Consider the following 16,300-nt stretch of genomic DNA (forward strand, 5'->3'; position numbering starts at 1 on the left):
TTGAGTATCAACTTACAAACCAGGAGGTCACAGTTCGATTCTGGCCAGGGCACATGCCTAGACCAGGAGGTGTGTGTAGGAGGCAGCCAGTCAATGTTTCTCTTTCATCATTGCTGTTTCTATCTCTCTATCCCTCTTCTTTCCTCTCCCATCCTCTCTCTAAAATCAATAAAAATATATTTAAAAAGGAAGAAGATGGACAGCTGATCCATGTGGCTCAACTGCTCAGCCACTGCCAATGTAACAAGAATTTCTGATTTGAGAAAAAAGGAACTTTGGGTGTCTACTTTCTATGGAAAAACTGAACAAACTATTAAATTAAATTAGAATAGTTACAATTCTATATAGAATTGAGCACATGCCAATGTAACTGGACCTTATTTTCTAACTCTGTAAAATGAGAGCATGGAAATCTAGATCCCTAAGATCCCTTCTCAATCTAAAATCCAACCTAAAAGGATTCTTTTAAAAGGCAGGTTTGTTTGTAAGAAGGGCAGGTGTGTATAATTGCTGTTTAAAATGTGAGTTATTTGAACATGAGTTCATAAGTTAAAGATGTCAGAAAGTGTGTTTATAAAATGTTAAAGTGGGTGAGTGAGAGAGAAATATTTTATTGTTGTTTACAAACCACCTTGGTTAACAAGCTTGCACCTATTCTGAAGACATTGGATTTCGGGGTGGGAGAAGGAAAGAAAGAGAAAGGTTCATATTCAAGCCAAGATTTAATAGTTGTGTTTTTTTAAAAATAATGATTACTTTGTCTCTTTCATCCATTAAACTTGAGTGCCATGAGTCTTTCTATTTCTACCACCTTACACTGTCCCAAGTAATATTTTTGAATGAACCAATTAGTAATTGAATGACAAAAATCTCCTGTGTACTTGATTATATTATGAGAAAGTAAGACTTCTTCAACTTGCACTCTTTTTAGCTTCAACTATCTTATCGCCTGCTATCCACCTACATATGTCGAAGAGGGGAAAAATCAGTTAACAAAGGGAAAACATTTTTCACTGTTATCCTGCTTTTTCACTGAACTCTCATTAAAGAAAAGCAGATGACTATCTTCTTTATGTCTAGCTGAATGACTTCTGAAGTTTTACAAACATAAATGATTTTTATTTCTATGAAGCAGTTCTGTTAGCACAGTAAAACCCCTAAATGAGATACAGCAGAAACTTGTGTAGGACTTTTCTCCCATTTGCAGATGAGATGTGATGATAAGAGCAAAGTTCAGAGGGATGCAACTGCTGGCTTTGAAAAGGAAAAGGGGCTACAAATCAGGAATGTGGGCAGCCTTTAGAAAAGGCAATGAACAGATTCTCCTCTACAGCCCCCAGAAGGAAAACAGCCCACAGACACCCAGATTTTACCCCCATAAGACCTACTTTGTACTTCTGACCTCCAGAACTGTAAGATAACTACATTTGTGTTATTTTTAGCCACTATGCTTATGATTATTTGTTACAGCAGCCAGAGAAAACTAATATACCCAGTAATTATTTTCATCAACAATAATGTTTTTAATGAAACTTGCTTATAACTCATCTAAAAATGATAATCATATTGAACATTATAACCATTTCTAATGGGATACTCCATGTAGGAATTGTGAGGAATTTACCGCTCCTCTCTTAAAAATAATTCCAGTTGACTGCTTTCTCTAATAGTTTGAAAGCACCTTTACATCCTACAGTTTTGCTGAGTCAAGTACTGATAGTCTAATGAGTTCTAAGGAACTTTTGAGCAATTCACTTGGAAATGAGTAGGAACTTACTGAGGCATAGATCTTTTAATGAGGTCATTCTCTTTACTTTATAGTGAAAAGGGTTTGCCCCTACACAGATTATTTATATCCTACCCATAATTGGAAAAGCCAAAATTGCTTTGCAGTTTCAAAATGCTGATATTTGGAAATGTATTTACTTTAACCATGATAGACTCTAGTTTATCTGCAATTAGTTTTGCTTAGAATGTTCCAAGGATGTGTCTGTTAGTAAATTCTGTAAAACCCTACTAATTATTTGAAAGAAAAAGTGCTTTTCAAATTCATAAAGTTCAAGATAGCATCCCAATGCACACGCCAAGACTGGCAGATGGAAGCACTTTCATAACTACTTCCACTTGCGCACAGTGATCATGGAGGTGGAGTATGTTCTTTAGTGCTATCATAAATCAGTGTGAAGAGAGGGAAAACAATTTAAAAGTAAACAGAAAAGGAAAGTCTTGAACTAAGGACATGATATCTCTGAAGATTATCTCAAGGGGTTGACATGCCCTTTAGGGCCATTGTTTCAAAATAATGAAATGAAAAAACTCACACTCATTTCTCCTCAACCTTTCATTTCCAACACACTAATACACATAGACGCATACCATACATTTAATCCGATAAGCATTTATTGGAACCCTGTCATTGGTATACCATAATCCTTCCATGATTCTTTTCTTGTCATTTACCATATAAATGACATTTACATTTGTTGTCTATTGTTTTGGTTTCTTGAAGAACTCAATTTAGGATTTGAAAGTTCTTGTTGTCTTTGAAGCAATATTGTTGGATTTTTTAACAGTTATTATCCAGAAGTTTTATTTAGTCTGCTCAACAAAAAAGTTTATGGCTTGTTAAAAAAGGTATTAATATTTCTTGCCTGGATAATATATATATTTTTAATCACTGACATATGACAAGTTTTCTGAATCATGGATTACATTTTCAAATTTCTATTTATCCCTAACATGAAGCCAATAAACAACTATTTTTAAACACTTTTATTATTAGAAATTTCCTCAGTTGTAGTGTTCATTGAATTTCTTGTTTTTTATATTGAAGTAAGAAAAAAAGTGTCTACTTGCAATAATCACAAAAGGCACAACTTAATTCCCTTACTTAATTGCAATCAACATAAATCGGTGAACTCTGTCTTTAGTTTAACTGTTCAATGTTTTTAAAAGTCACCATTATGTATTTTATAATTTCATAGTTTTATTTCTGGCTTAAGCAGGTAAAAAGATCAGCAAAGCATTTTTCCCTTTTATAAATGCTTTAAAATGCTTTGAATAGGCAACAGTGCCAAAATACTCTTTTGCACTTAAAAATGACTTCACAATAAGATAGATATAAAAAGTGAATATGGAGTCAAATCTACTTACAATACTTGGAGAATTCTGTAGTTTTAAATTTTAGTTTTTATTCTTGATGTGAAAGTAATTACAGAATTATCATGCCATATTCTATATACTTTACAATTACTTCTCAATGGCATTGTAGTTGACATATATATTTTTTCTCAATAATAACCCTAAATTTAAGACACTTCATTTCATATACCCATACACATAATATTTTATTTAATAATTATTTATTGAATGACTGAATAGGTTCAAATTCTTGAAATACCTCAGAATGATCATCTTAGCTGCTATTTATTAGTGCTACTGATAAAGAAAATATTTTTATTTAAAATGGCCAATTAATTAAAGTGCATTCATTCTTGAAACAAGTCTCACATTGTTTATAATTAGGTATATATATATATCATGGTAGTAACTGCCAAAAAAAGGATGTCTTTTGACAAAATGAAGTTCCTGGGAACTAAACTGTCAGCTCTTTAACACAATGATGAATTGTGCTATTGAATTTATATTGACTCTATATTGTTCCCTTTTTATTAAAGTCTTTCTCTGTTTACTTTAAGTTTTTGGTCAGCATCCTAGAAAAGTGAAGATAAAAGTTTGGGATAAGATAGAGGGAGCATCTTAGTGGTTTGCTACACTGAAAATACACATTATGTTGTGAAATGCCTGGGAAGCAGCGTTCAGAAAAACAGCTCTAGCTAAGAAGGGGGCCTTTACAGAAGGACAGTGCTGCAGCAGAGGGGCATCACCAGGCAGGTTGCTAATGGTAGGGACCCAAAAAAGCAGAGAGCAGAGGTGTCCAGGGGAGCACACCCTGGAGTGTTACCAGCCTTATCCAACAGCTGCCAAATGGCATTATCCCATGGCCCCAATGGGTCATAAGATTGGAATGTTCATTTTGTACTCTACACGGTACAATACAAGCAGCATGCTGTCTTCCAACCATTTATTAAAAAAATCAAACTCAAAACAAAACTCTTTTATGTTCTTATATGAGAACATCTTTTCCATAGAGATATTTTCCACCTAAAGCATGAAAGAAGACTGAAAGTCACTGGTCATCTAAATACACTTAAGGAACTGAAGCTGTCTCCTACAGTGGCTGTATGTCATCCGGGGGCCCACCTTGGTTTGTTATTTTGAAATCAAGCAATGCAGAGCATCTGTTCTTGTCAGAGTTGCTTACCTATATGCTACACTGGACATTTTAAATTATCTTTGGGTTGTTAGAACGAAGAAGAACCCTGGAAAAGACTCACGTAAGTCAGACTTTTAGTTGATAGCCAAATAATTAGACATACCTCACAAGGTTTTTTCCTATCCAAATTTTACCAGAGTTATTTTTTTTATGGGCTGATTATAGGAATAAATGGGGAAAAGGCAGAAGATCAGGGTTAAACAACAGAGAAGAATGATAAGTTTAGTTCTTCAAACTGGTAGAAATTGGAGGTAGAAAGAAATGAGGGAGAGTATATCAGGGTGAATTTATCTCTGCTACAGACCAGTCAAAAAGGATGAAAATATGCAGATATCTGTCCTTCCTTATTCCATTGGGCATTCTTAATGAGGCAAACAGGATATAGAGATATCCTCTCTCCCCGAATAAAAAAGGGAAAGGGGAAACAATAAGAATAGCTAACACTTAAATAGTGCTTACTATTGACCAGGTGCATATAAGCATATAAACATTTGTTTAAAACATAAACATGTAAAAAGTGTTTTAATTATATTAACTAATTTAATTCTAGCATCAATCCTAACATGATTGTCCCCATTTACATGATGAAACTGAAGTACAGAAAAGTTAAGTAACTTTCCCGAAATTACAGAGCTTGTAAGTGACTGAACCTGAGCAAGGATTCCTACCCAGGCTGCCTGGCTAGAGACCACACTGTATGTTGTGCCTTGAATTGTTCAGACTTAACAGAAAATAAATATTTTGAATATAATGTCCTCATAATCACATTCTTAATATCCCATCACTTTATCCAATGGAAAGCAAAACATGTATAGTGTCTCCAATAAAGCAAATAATACGTATTTTATTTGAGGGTTCAGATTTCATATAATCAGTAGGTCACTAAGACCTATTTTAGAAACTGGTTCTCATATAGACTAGCTTGTTGGAACCCAGTGGTCAAAGATTACTTCTGTTGTCATTTTAATTCATTCAAAACCTTCACATGTGGTATGCCTTGCATTTTATTATAATTAATTTTAAAATATTTTATAAGGTATATAAAGTATTTTTGTGTATATTTAGTACATTTTAACCAATTTTTATCTGTTAAATAAATGTCTTTGTGTATTTTAGGTTTGCTTTTCCACAGACATGTTTTCTAAACTTTTTCATCTCCAATGTGTCTTTCTTAACCAGATGTAATTTCTTAAAAAGATAATTTTGATTGTACTGGACAACCAGTAGCTAACCCATTGTTCCATCTAAATTATAAAACATATAACAAGCAAGCATAAAGTGTTGTTTAAGAAGTTTCAGAAGAAGATGGGGAACTCCTAAATAACCAATTTTAGAAGGCTTTTTTAAAATATTGAAATAAATTCACAATAAGGTTTTTCATTTTTTGTCACTGTTATCATTACCTGAACTTTCCACTTCACAAGTGAGAAGAAAGAGATTTTGGGCAAAACCTAGGGTGGAAATAGTAGGAGCTGGGGATGAGAATGGGGAATGGGGTAGAGGATGGAGGGATGCTGGGGGTTGGAGGAAGGCTCCAGATGATCAAATGCCATGAGAAATTAGGCTAAAAATATTGAGCTAACAGATTGTATAACCAAGACATGAGGATAAAGGGAAAGGTTTGAGAGGTGGGAGCATACAGGTTGGGGTCAATTTAAACAAGTCCACTTCTTTTAAAATCAGTTTGAAAAGATTCTTTACAGAGTTGTCCATGTCTCCATCTAGACATTACCTCAATTTGGTGGTAACTTTGTCCTCATCGTTGTGTATTAGGAACGGCATGGCTTTATATCACTCAAGGGAGATATATTTGCAAGTCCTATGAGAGCCCAGAGCATTTTTATTATATTTTGTGATTACAGTTGGAGATGCTGTTTATCTTATTACTTGTAAAACTCAGAGGGAAGCTTTCCAAGGGCTTCACGGCTCTCGGGTCTCTTTGTAATCAAATCTGCTTCTTCAGCAGTAATTTTAGCATCTATTATCGCTGAGCCTCTGGCAGCCCAGCAGCCTCGCAGCTTTGACATCACTTGTGGTTTGCAGAACATCATGCAGTGCTGTCTAGTGCTCCTGATAATAGTTTCTAAATGCATAGCTGTTTTTACTGCTTGAAATTGCCCCATCTCTTCCTAGCAATTGAATTTGGCAAGTTAATCATTTAACTTTTTCTACCCCATGCCCAGACCTCACTGCAGGATCATTGGCGTCACACCAAGTAAGACTTCACAGTGACAGAAATAAGTTTGTGCTGGAACTGGGAATGTCACCCTTTCTGGAAGATGTCTATATTGTCTTTTTTAGATGGAGAAACAAAAGCAATTAAAAGCATATTTTTCGAAGTACACCTAATGAGTCCAAAACAGAACCCAAAAGGGAAATCTGTGCTCCTCACTCCTGGTCACATGAGTGGTTCCCTGGGCTTCCTTCTCTTCTCACCAAAGCGTGCCTGCAGCACAGTGTAATCATACTTGAGTTCAGCCTCACACTTACATTCTCAGAGCTGATTCCAAGATATTAGGTTTAAAGACTCGGGGGGAGGGGATGATCAAGGAGGCCTACATTAATCTGATGGGCTAGCTCTCCATTCATTGCAACCTTGAATTTTTCTATCATGGGGATCCATCTTTAGTCAAGGCTTGTAATTAATTACAAACTCAGTGGAAAGAGACTCTAGCAGTAACATGAATTATCCCCTAAGAAAAATGTAAAGGTGCCTCTCCCCTCTTTAACTCTGTATCCTCAGAAATGCCTCATCATGTCCTTGGAGTGGACTGTGCAAGGTTCCATTGATTCCCTATATCCTCATGTTCACCAGACAGGCATGCCAGCCACCGAGACTTCCTCCCCATAAAGAATCTCCAGAGAAACATCAAAGACAGGAAGTCCCTGTTAGTACCATACATTGACTCAGAGTGGCACAACAAAGATATTTCTCCTTGCCTCGGGTCAGTTTGACCCAGACCCAGATTTGACTAGAATATAGAGATATAAATTATAAGGCTAAAGAAGGAGCTGTTGTTAGGGTCACTTGTCTTCTCAAGCTAAAAAAAAAGGTTAGGAATATTTTCTTTCATAAACAAAATCTTGCTGCCCTAATTTCCTAATTTCTGGTGCACGATAGTACAATGTGTTCTCAAGACTAATTCTTCCCTGGTGTGATTCCATCTTGCGCGTCTGTCCTGAGGAACAGAAGTCCTTTATCTCTGTCTGCCTTCTCTCCCACTTAAGTGTGTGCCACCACCCCAGGGACGATTCAGTGGATGTGGACATGAGCCCTCTGAGGCCCCAGAACTATCTTTTTGGTTGTGAACTAAAGGCCGACAAAGATCATCACTTTAAGGTGGATAATGATGAAAATTAGCACCAGTTATCTTTATGTACAGTCAGTTTAAGGGCTGGTGCAAAGGTTGAATTGCACATTGTTGAAGCAGAGGCAAGGAATTATGAAGGCAGTCCAATGAAAGTAACACTGGCAACTTTGAAAATGTCTGTACAGCCAATGGTTTCCTTTGGTGGCTTTGAAATAACACTGGCTGGGGTCTTATGGTTGAAGTGTGGTTCAGGGCCTGTACATATCAGTGGACAGCACCTAGTAGCTGTGGAGGAAGATGCAGAGTCAGAAGATGAAGAGGAGGAGGATGTGAAATCCCTAAGTATGTCTGGAAAGCGTTCTGCCCCTGGAAGTGGTAGCGAGATTCCACAGAAAAAGTAAAATTTGCTGCTGCTGAAGTTAATGAGGAGGAGGAGGATGATGATGATGATGATTTTGAGGATGAGGAAGCTGAAGAAAAAGCTCTAGTAAAGAAATCTGTATGAGATACTGCAGCCAAAAAAGCACAAAAATCAAACCAGAATGGGAAAGACTCAAAACCATCAATACCAATATCAAATGATCAAGAATCCTTAAAAACAAAACAAAACAGGAAAAAACTTAAAATACCGAAAGGACCTGGTTTTGTAGAGGACATTAAAGCAAAATTGCAAACAAGTATAGAAAAAGCACATGGAACAATCCTGGGAACTACTGGTGAATTAAGCCCAAAGATGGGGAAAGAGGAAGAGGAGAGACAGATATAGTCCATACTGCATATCATCAACAGTCCAGACTGAAGTCTTCTATTGTAATCTCAGACCCCTTTCTGATTGTCCACTCATCCATGCCCCCTTCCAGGCTGAGGGCAATCGCACTGTTATCTCCTAAAGCACTTTTCTTTTGACTGCTGTGGTTCAGAGAACTTTTCTTTCTACTTGTGCATTTGCCTCACCTCTTTGACCAGGTTTTAAACACCTTTGTATCTCCCTATCTGCTCAATAAATATTTGAATGAATCAAAACAAAAAAGACTAATTCTTGGAGCAGTCTAGAAAGGTTCATGTGCTTCTCATTTTGTTGCTACTTGTTGAAGGCCAAAGGGGTTGAACGTGTCAGACACAGTGGGTCACTTGCATGACATACTACATGCTAATAAAAAACGATATGTGGGAATTCCAGGATATGTTTCATCCTGTTTCAGCATTAAATTGCAGATCATGGCCAAGTATCTGTTTTCATTGAGAAAAGCCAGAATCCGCCAAAGTCAACATGAAGCAAAAGAATTGCATCGTGATGAAAAAGAGTTAAGACATGTACACAGACACGTTGTTCTTTTCCATTGTTATCTAAGTAGCCTTGTTTATTTTTCAAAAAAGTTTTAAATTTTTCATTGCCATTTAGAAAACTTTGAGTTAGAGAATTCCGTTTACATATTGATTTATATTCCATTTTGAAACTGTTCACAGTGTAAATATTTTCTCCATATAATAGAAATGCTCATATAGTTTTCACAGTTAGCAGCCTTATCATGGAAGACAACTGATAGAAGTGGGCTTTCTTTTCTTTATTGAAACCATATCCTAGAATTTTAATTTCAAGTGGCTTAAGAAATGCAGTAAGGAGAGACCTGTAGTGAGCTACCACACTATCCAGAAATGTGATTCCTGATCATGGTGGGAGAGCAACCTGGAGTTCCCCAAACTCAACTTCTGATTAAGGGGAACAAATTATTCTGCTTCTAGCAAATTACCGTACACATTGCTTAATCTATGACACATGAGAAAACTACATGTGGTATGCCCATAAAATAATGAGACTTCGTTTTTAAGTTACTTAGATAAAATTTATTTAAAATGTGTGTCGTCCTGGAGAGACTTCCTCTGGACATTCATATTTAGTCCACAATTCTCAATGGTTTTTGGAAACTTTTGGAGAGTTATTTTAAATAAAGGTTTAGTTAACTATTTTAAATAAAACTTGGACAAAGTTTTGGGTGTGTGTTTTTTTTTCTGGAAACTACCCAAGAATGGATTTGGGTATTTGGAGCCACCCTGGAAAAATTCTTCAAATCGCTGCTGTGGTCACACATTCTTTTAGATACACACCTACTTCTCTAGCCATGGCCTAAATAATTTTGACTCTTCTAAAACTGTTTTCTACATTCAAAAGAAAAAAGTTTTGCTATCCTTGCAGATATTCAAAAGAATGAGCTGCAGTCTCTAGAAGCAATTCCGGAAGGGGACTTTTCAAAATGTTTATAATAATAGTGACGATTTTGGTATAACAGCATCAGTTTTGAAATAGCTCAATTGTCTGGATGTGTTAGTTCTTATATATTTGTTGAAAAATATAATACTTTATAGTCACATGTCTAATAGGTAGTAAGTGCCTTGTTATAGAAAATTTTCACTTCTTGAACCTGAAAACAATTGCTATTCCAGGAGCCTCCATTATAGCTCATGAAGTGTTTGTCTTTGACTTTTGGAAGAATTAGGGATCTTACAATTTTTTAGGAATTATGTTGCATAATCTAGCATAGTTGTTCCACAGGCATTTTTTAAAACTACATCTTCTAATGGTAAAAATGTGTTGTTAGCAAAGTAAGACTTCACAAAATAAGAAAACAAGGTTATATATTTTGAAACACAGATAATTGAAATACTTTTTTACCACAATATAAATATAATATTTGAAATTATATTGACATTCTGGTAGAGGTGAAGTCTAATTTAACTCACCTTTGTTAGTTTGTATATTACATTATTAAAGCGGTAACAGTGTTTTGTTCATAGATGATGGTTAAAATCTATTGACAGAATAAATAAATGTAAATACTGAAAAATTAGATCATGGAAAACATTTGATACATTCCAATAGCTTGATGGATATTTAAAAGTAAATACAGATATATTTTGTAAACCTTTATTTTGAATTATTTAACTTCTGAATATATTATATCGACTACAAAATTATGGACCTGATATTTTAAAAAAATGTTAGATGTGTCCATGTTACAAAGCAAGTTAGATATCTACAGAGATGAATTTTTATAACACATGTGCTGAGTAACTTTTGTGGTTCCAAATGCTGTACTAGATGCTGGAGAAAATGTGTGGAAAAACAGATAGCATCCTCTATATATGGAGCTTATACTCTGGTGACTGTTGGGCTCTAGGGAGAATAGACCAAACTAGGAGTCTTCGTAGTGACTCTGTATTCTATGGAAAAGCTCTCATTCCTACACTCTGGGTTCTTTTCTTTACATTGAAGTATGACAGATTTGGACTCATGGTCTCCATACTCCTCTAAGATCAGAGGGTATGCTGATTTTTAAAATTCTCCTTTGTTATCTTAACTGTTAAATCATACCTCCCAAATTCTTAGTATTTTCAATATGAAACATATATGAGTACTATGTATGAGTGCATTTTGTAAATTGTAAAATCTTTTCACTCTGAGGTAGTGCTATTTATTCAAGAAGGCATTGAGCTCTATCTACACAAAGTACAATGTAGACTCACCTGGTTACTTAGAAAATGAAGAAACTAATCAAAGGGTCCTTTTTTCCCCCCTCTCAAAATTTGGAAATATTTTTGCCTGAATTAGTTGGTTAATTTATCATTTATTTACCTCACTTAGTTATGTAGAAACGATGTCTAAATCCCTTGAAACCACAGTTCACATTCACTAAGGTTTAGAGCTTATGTTTTCTGGCGGGTACAGAATGTGTCACCCTGTGAAAGAGAGACTCTATTGTTTGTGGAAGCAGAGAACAAAATGAAGTCATATATCTGGAAGACATTCTATTTGGCCACCGACTTTTGGGAAGAATTAATTCCAAATAATTTTAAATGGCTAGTTAACCGCTTCCTTAAACATTTTCCAGCAGGGAGATGTTGGACCTCCCCTCAGTAACCTAAGTCAGCAGTCACATACATTTTCTTAAGTAGGTTTCTTCATGTGAAAATCTGGAAAAAGGAAACGACAAGATAATGTCTAAGACTATCCCCTCTATCTTCCTCAATTTTCCTGTTGTTTTGCTTTTTTTAAATGTTTCAACCCATACTTAAGCCTTCTTAAGAATAAACTTCAACTAAACATGTTCAAACATATTATTAAGAAAACATCAGATTTCACTATGACCATTTTCACTAGGAATGAAGAAGAATTTCATTATTTCTTTTCATTTCTGCTTCCTTCACTCTTTTCTAGAAGCATCTCTATGGACAGCCATTGCAAGAGGTTTTGAGGAGAAATAAATTGTGATTGAATACAACCATGGCAGAAATGTCTCTTCTAAGGGTTAAGGAGGTCACATTGTTTGTTATATTTTTTGAAGTCTTAGAATACTTGTGGATTTTTATTCTGACGACAAAGTGCAGCTGTTTCTAGTCAACTCTTTTAAATAAAGTTCTTTCTTAGCACATCCATTTCAAAATCAGCGAACTTCTGGGCCCAGAGTCAATCTTCCCTATGTGCGTGCCAGACACTTTCATTGTTTGTGAGAGTCACAGGTTAATCTCCAAAGATAGATTTTTCTCCCAGTCAGAATCACATGTGAGTCCATAAAGGCCCCATCTGGTTCTCTGCATCTGAGACTTGTTTTGAAATCACATATAAATTCTTTATTTCCACACAATTGTATTATATTAACTGTTTCTGAATATCAATTATGTTTTTCTGCTGCTGAAACTCTCAAGTGACTCAACAAGTACATCATTCTTTTCTTCTCCAAGTTCCCCCAGGGACCCTTAGATTTGGAAAGAGTTCACTTATAAAGTTGTCATCATCAACAACATTTTTTCCTTGTCCTTTTAAACAACTTTTCACTGAAATATAAAGTTGCGCATATATTAAGTACACATCTTGATGAATTTTTACAAATTGAATATGCACCCATATAACCAGCACCCGTCAAGAAATAAAAGACACAGCGCCCTGAGAATCCCCCTTGCACTCCCTTCTAGTCACTAACTCTCCCATCCTTGACTTCTTCTAGTAATTATTACCTTGACTTCTTTTTTATTCTTAAATATATTTTTATTGATTTCAGAGAGGAAGCAATAGGGAGAGAGAGATAGAAACATCAATGATGAAAGAAAATCATTGATCAGCTACCTCCTACACGTCCCACCACTGGGGATCGAGCCCGCAACCCGGCCATGTGCCCTGACTGGGAATTGAACCATAACCTCCTGATTCATAGGTTGATGCTCAACCACTGAGCCACGCTGGCCGGGCTTACCTTGACTTCTAACGGCATAGTTCTTTTTGTCTGTTTCTGTGCTTCATTTAAATTGCATCACACAGTATGAGCTCTTAAGTGCTTATCTTCTTTCACTTACTGTTTTTTGTGAAATTACCTTATTGACATGTGTGGTTAAAACCATTTTTCTTATTGCTGTGTAATTTTATATTGTGTAGATACAACACACGTTATCCATTTCACTGTCGATGGGCATTTGGGTAGTTCCTCAGTTGATGCTATAATGGATAGTGCTCTTATGTACATTTCCCTTGGTGAGCAAGTTGTATACATTCTTGGATGTGTACATAGGAGATCATCAACCTATATTAATGTTTTATTTCATTGATGAAAAACTTACATGAAAATTTCTGGTCAGCCTGATCAACCATAGTTACCATATTGAGTTGATATACTTTTTTTCTAAATCATAACAACTTAACAGTTTGTTACCTAGACTTCCCTGCTGTTTTTAGTCAAGCTAGTGTCATTTCTGTTCTTTTCACTGCTTTCCTCTCATCCTGCATATCTACTTATACACATCGTACCCTTATGCTTACTCCTCCTTCTCTGCTTCAACTTCTATTTCCTAGAATGATAGAGTAATAATATGGTATTTATAGTAATAAATAACAGCAGCAACAACATACAAAAAACACTGCTATGATTTTTAACTGCTGTTTTGTTTAACTCTCACATAATCTTCATGTTATGCAAATATTGCTCATGTTATGCAAATATTGCTCCAATTGGTCAATTTTTTTTTATTGATTTGAGAGAGAGAGAGAGAGAAACATCTATTTATTGTTCCACTTATTTATACATTCATTGGTTGCTTCTTGTATGCACTTTGACCGGGATCGAACCTACAACCTTGGCATATCGGGATGACACTATAACCTACTAAGCTACCCAGCCAGGGCTTAATCGATACTTTTAGATAAGGAAATATTACAAATACATATACCAATATAGCTAGCATTCACAGGCCTAATTCTCAGGTTAATTTATTGTCTGCCATTTTTGCCTCAATTTTTTCCAGTACCCACGATTTAGGATTAGTTCACCTGCTCAAGTTACCCTACCATTAAGTGACAGAGCTGACAGCTGATATTTAACTTTTTATTACTGTCCCTGTAAACCCCCACTATCCTCCTCACACTTTATATTTATTTCCTTGCATGATTCTACCCTGTTTTTGCTCCTCTCTGAGAATACTAGCCAATATTTATTCTTTCAGCCAACAGATACTAGTATTTAGGAGCCTTTTTTAGGTTCCAGGAACTATACTAATACTTTTCCAGGCCTCATGTAATTCTTGCTTACAGCCCCAGAAGGAGATATTGGCATTGACCTCAGTTGACAGAAGAGGAAACCACAGTGTAGAGGTTAAATCACTTGCATAGTACTACGTATTGTAGGTCTATTAGGCACCCAAGCTAGTATCAATGTCAGGTGTGTCTAACTCTAAAGTCAATGCTTTTAATAACCTCTCAAAGTCTTGTTCATTGGAGAAAGAATGTTATTTCTTGTCATTGTAGTTCATGTGAAATGCCAGCTGGGTGTGAGCCCCTCTCCCAAGTTTCTGCCATCTCCTATTTTACAAATGAGGGTGTTATTGTCCAGAGCATTTATATGACCAGTCCTGGGCCACATAGCTGTTCAGGGGAGCCAGGGCTAGAACCTATGCATCATGACATCTTGTCCAGGCTTCTCTATTACATAATGCTGCAGGTCTCCAGTTTAAGGAAGTAAGTGTGTGGACAGGTCCATGAAACAAATTTAAACCTCTTTTGTTAATGCTCTGATAAAACCATTCTCTTAAAGGCCATCTCCGGTGACCTTCTCTTCATTGTATATAGAATTTTTCTCCGCTTTCATCCTCCTTATTTCATTGCCTCCTTTATGAAGCTCTTTTCCCTTGGCTTCTCTGCATCTGAACTCCTTGTTCTTCTGAGATCACATTATTTCTCTCTTCTTTGTTAATTAGTCCTCTTCCTTCCTCCTAAAATATAGGCAGTACTCAAGGCTTTGTCTTGAGCCATCTTCTTTTTCTTTGTCCTCTCTCTTTGCAATTTCATTTACCCCAAGAGTTTCTGTACAGAAGATCACACATCTTTATTTTTAGCCCTGATTTCTCTTCCAAGATTTAGACCCGAGGCTCAGGCAGCTTGCAGAATTCAACTGGTGCAAAGCTAATTTCGACACCTACTCTTCTCACCAAACCTGTTCTTTTATGTTCAGTGCAGTGTCACCCCATTGGCTTGTCCCTTACTTTGTGCCTGCACTTTAACAAAGCCTCTTATGGAATCTTTCTGTCACTAGCCAAATCCTACTTTAATCCATCTTCATATCTGAACTCAAAATAATCTTCTTAAGGATACCTCAGATCATTTCATTCTTCTGTGCATATAAACTTTGAGGGGTTCCCCGGTGCCTACCAATAAAAATTAGGTCTTCAGAGACCTCTTTTATATGATTTCAAGTGACCTTTCAGGTCAAACTAACCTATTTCTTTTTCTCTTGACATGTCTACACATTTCCATTTCTGTATCTTTTCCTAACACTTCCTATCTCCAGAATTTCCTCACTTCTGTTAAGACCCAGTCCATCCTACAAGGCTACTTCCTTGTATTGCTTCCTTATATCCTCAGCCAAAAGTAATACTTGGTAAGTTTTGGTGGTCCTTTCTAACCAAGAATCATTGGTACTAGAGAAAAGTCCAGTTAAGGAGAATCAACATTAAATAGGGATCAAAATTTTTTAGTAAATACGAATAAAAGGATTAGGAATTTAATTGAAAAATGAAATAAAAAATTATGAAGATAAGCTTGTTTTCCTTATCATTAATAAAATTTAGGTTGTGGTTGAGATTATGTGCTAATTCCCTGAATGTACAAAGGACAATTAAAGTATTTATTGAATTTTTAGCATAATTTTCTGACAATTGTAAGATAGAATATTTCAGTCACATCAACTTTGATGTTTGTAACAGCCACATAATTTTTTAAAAATATTCTAGAAGCTCAGTTTTAGGTAAATCATCTTTTAATTTTATTTTATTTCAAAAGACCCATGTCAGTCACTTATCTTGTCTTGTCTTTAGTTACCTGGTTTCTCTCTGCCAGATCCTCATTTATAAGTGACTGCATTTGATTTTAGTGGTTCTATCCCACCTCTGTTTTCACTGACTTTCTGTAGTTGTGCAGATTTTTCAATATCTACAATTTCTTTTTCAATAGATTACTATTGATGTTGTAATCAATAAACAACCTGCAAAACCCTTTGTGATTACCTAACACTTTATCCTTAGGTTTTATATAATATTAACTATGATCTAAGTGTTTGAGTACATATCTGTCCTACCAGGATTTAAGTTTCTTACAGGCAAGAATTACGCTTTTTTT

General features: G+C 35.7%; 2 protein-coding genes and 1 pseudogene across 2 annotated transcripts in view; 2 read left to right on the forward strand and 1 right to left on the reverse strand.

The window, feature by feature from the left end:
* The window catches only part of LOC102427667 (gastric triacylglycerol lipase), a 220,920-nt gene that overhangs the window by 41,382 nt on the left and 163,238 nt on the right, over positions 1-16,300 (reverse strand). The gene's annotated exons all lie outside the window — the stretch shown is intronic.
* The window catches only part of RNLS (renalase, FAD dependent amine oxidase), a 216,088-nt gene that overhangs the window by 17,058 nt on the left and 182,730 nt on the right, over positions 1-16,300 (forward strand).
* On the forward strand, positions 1,242-8,665 carry LOC102431492 (annotated as a pseudogene).

The sequence above is a fragment of the Myotis lucifugus genome, unplaced genomic scaffold (genome assembly GCF_000147115.1).
Source record: "Myotis lucifugus unplaced genomic scaffold, Myoluc2.0 scaffold_184, whole genome shotgun sequence".
In the NCBI taxonomy this organism is placed as follows: Eukaryota; Metazoa; Chordata; class Mammalia; order Chiroptera; family Vespertilionidae; genus Myotis; species Myotis lucifugus.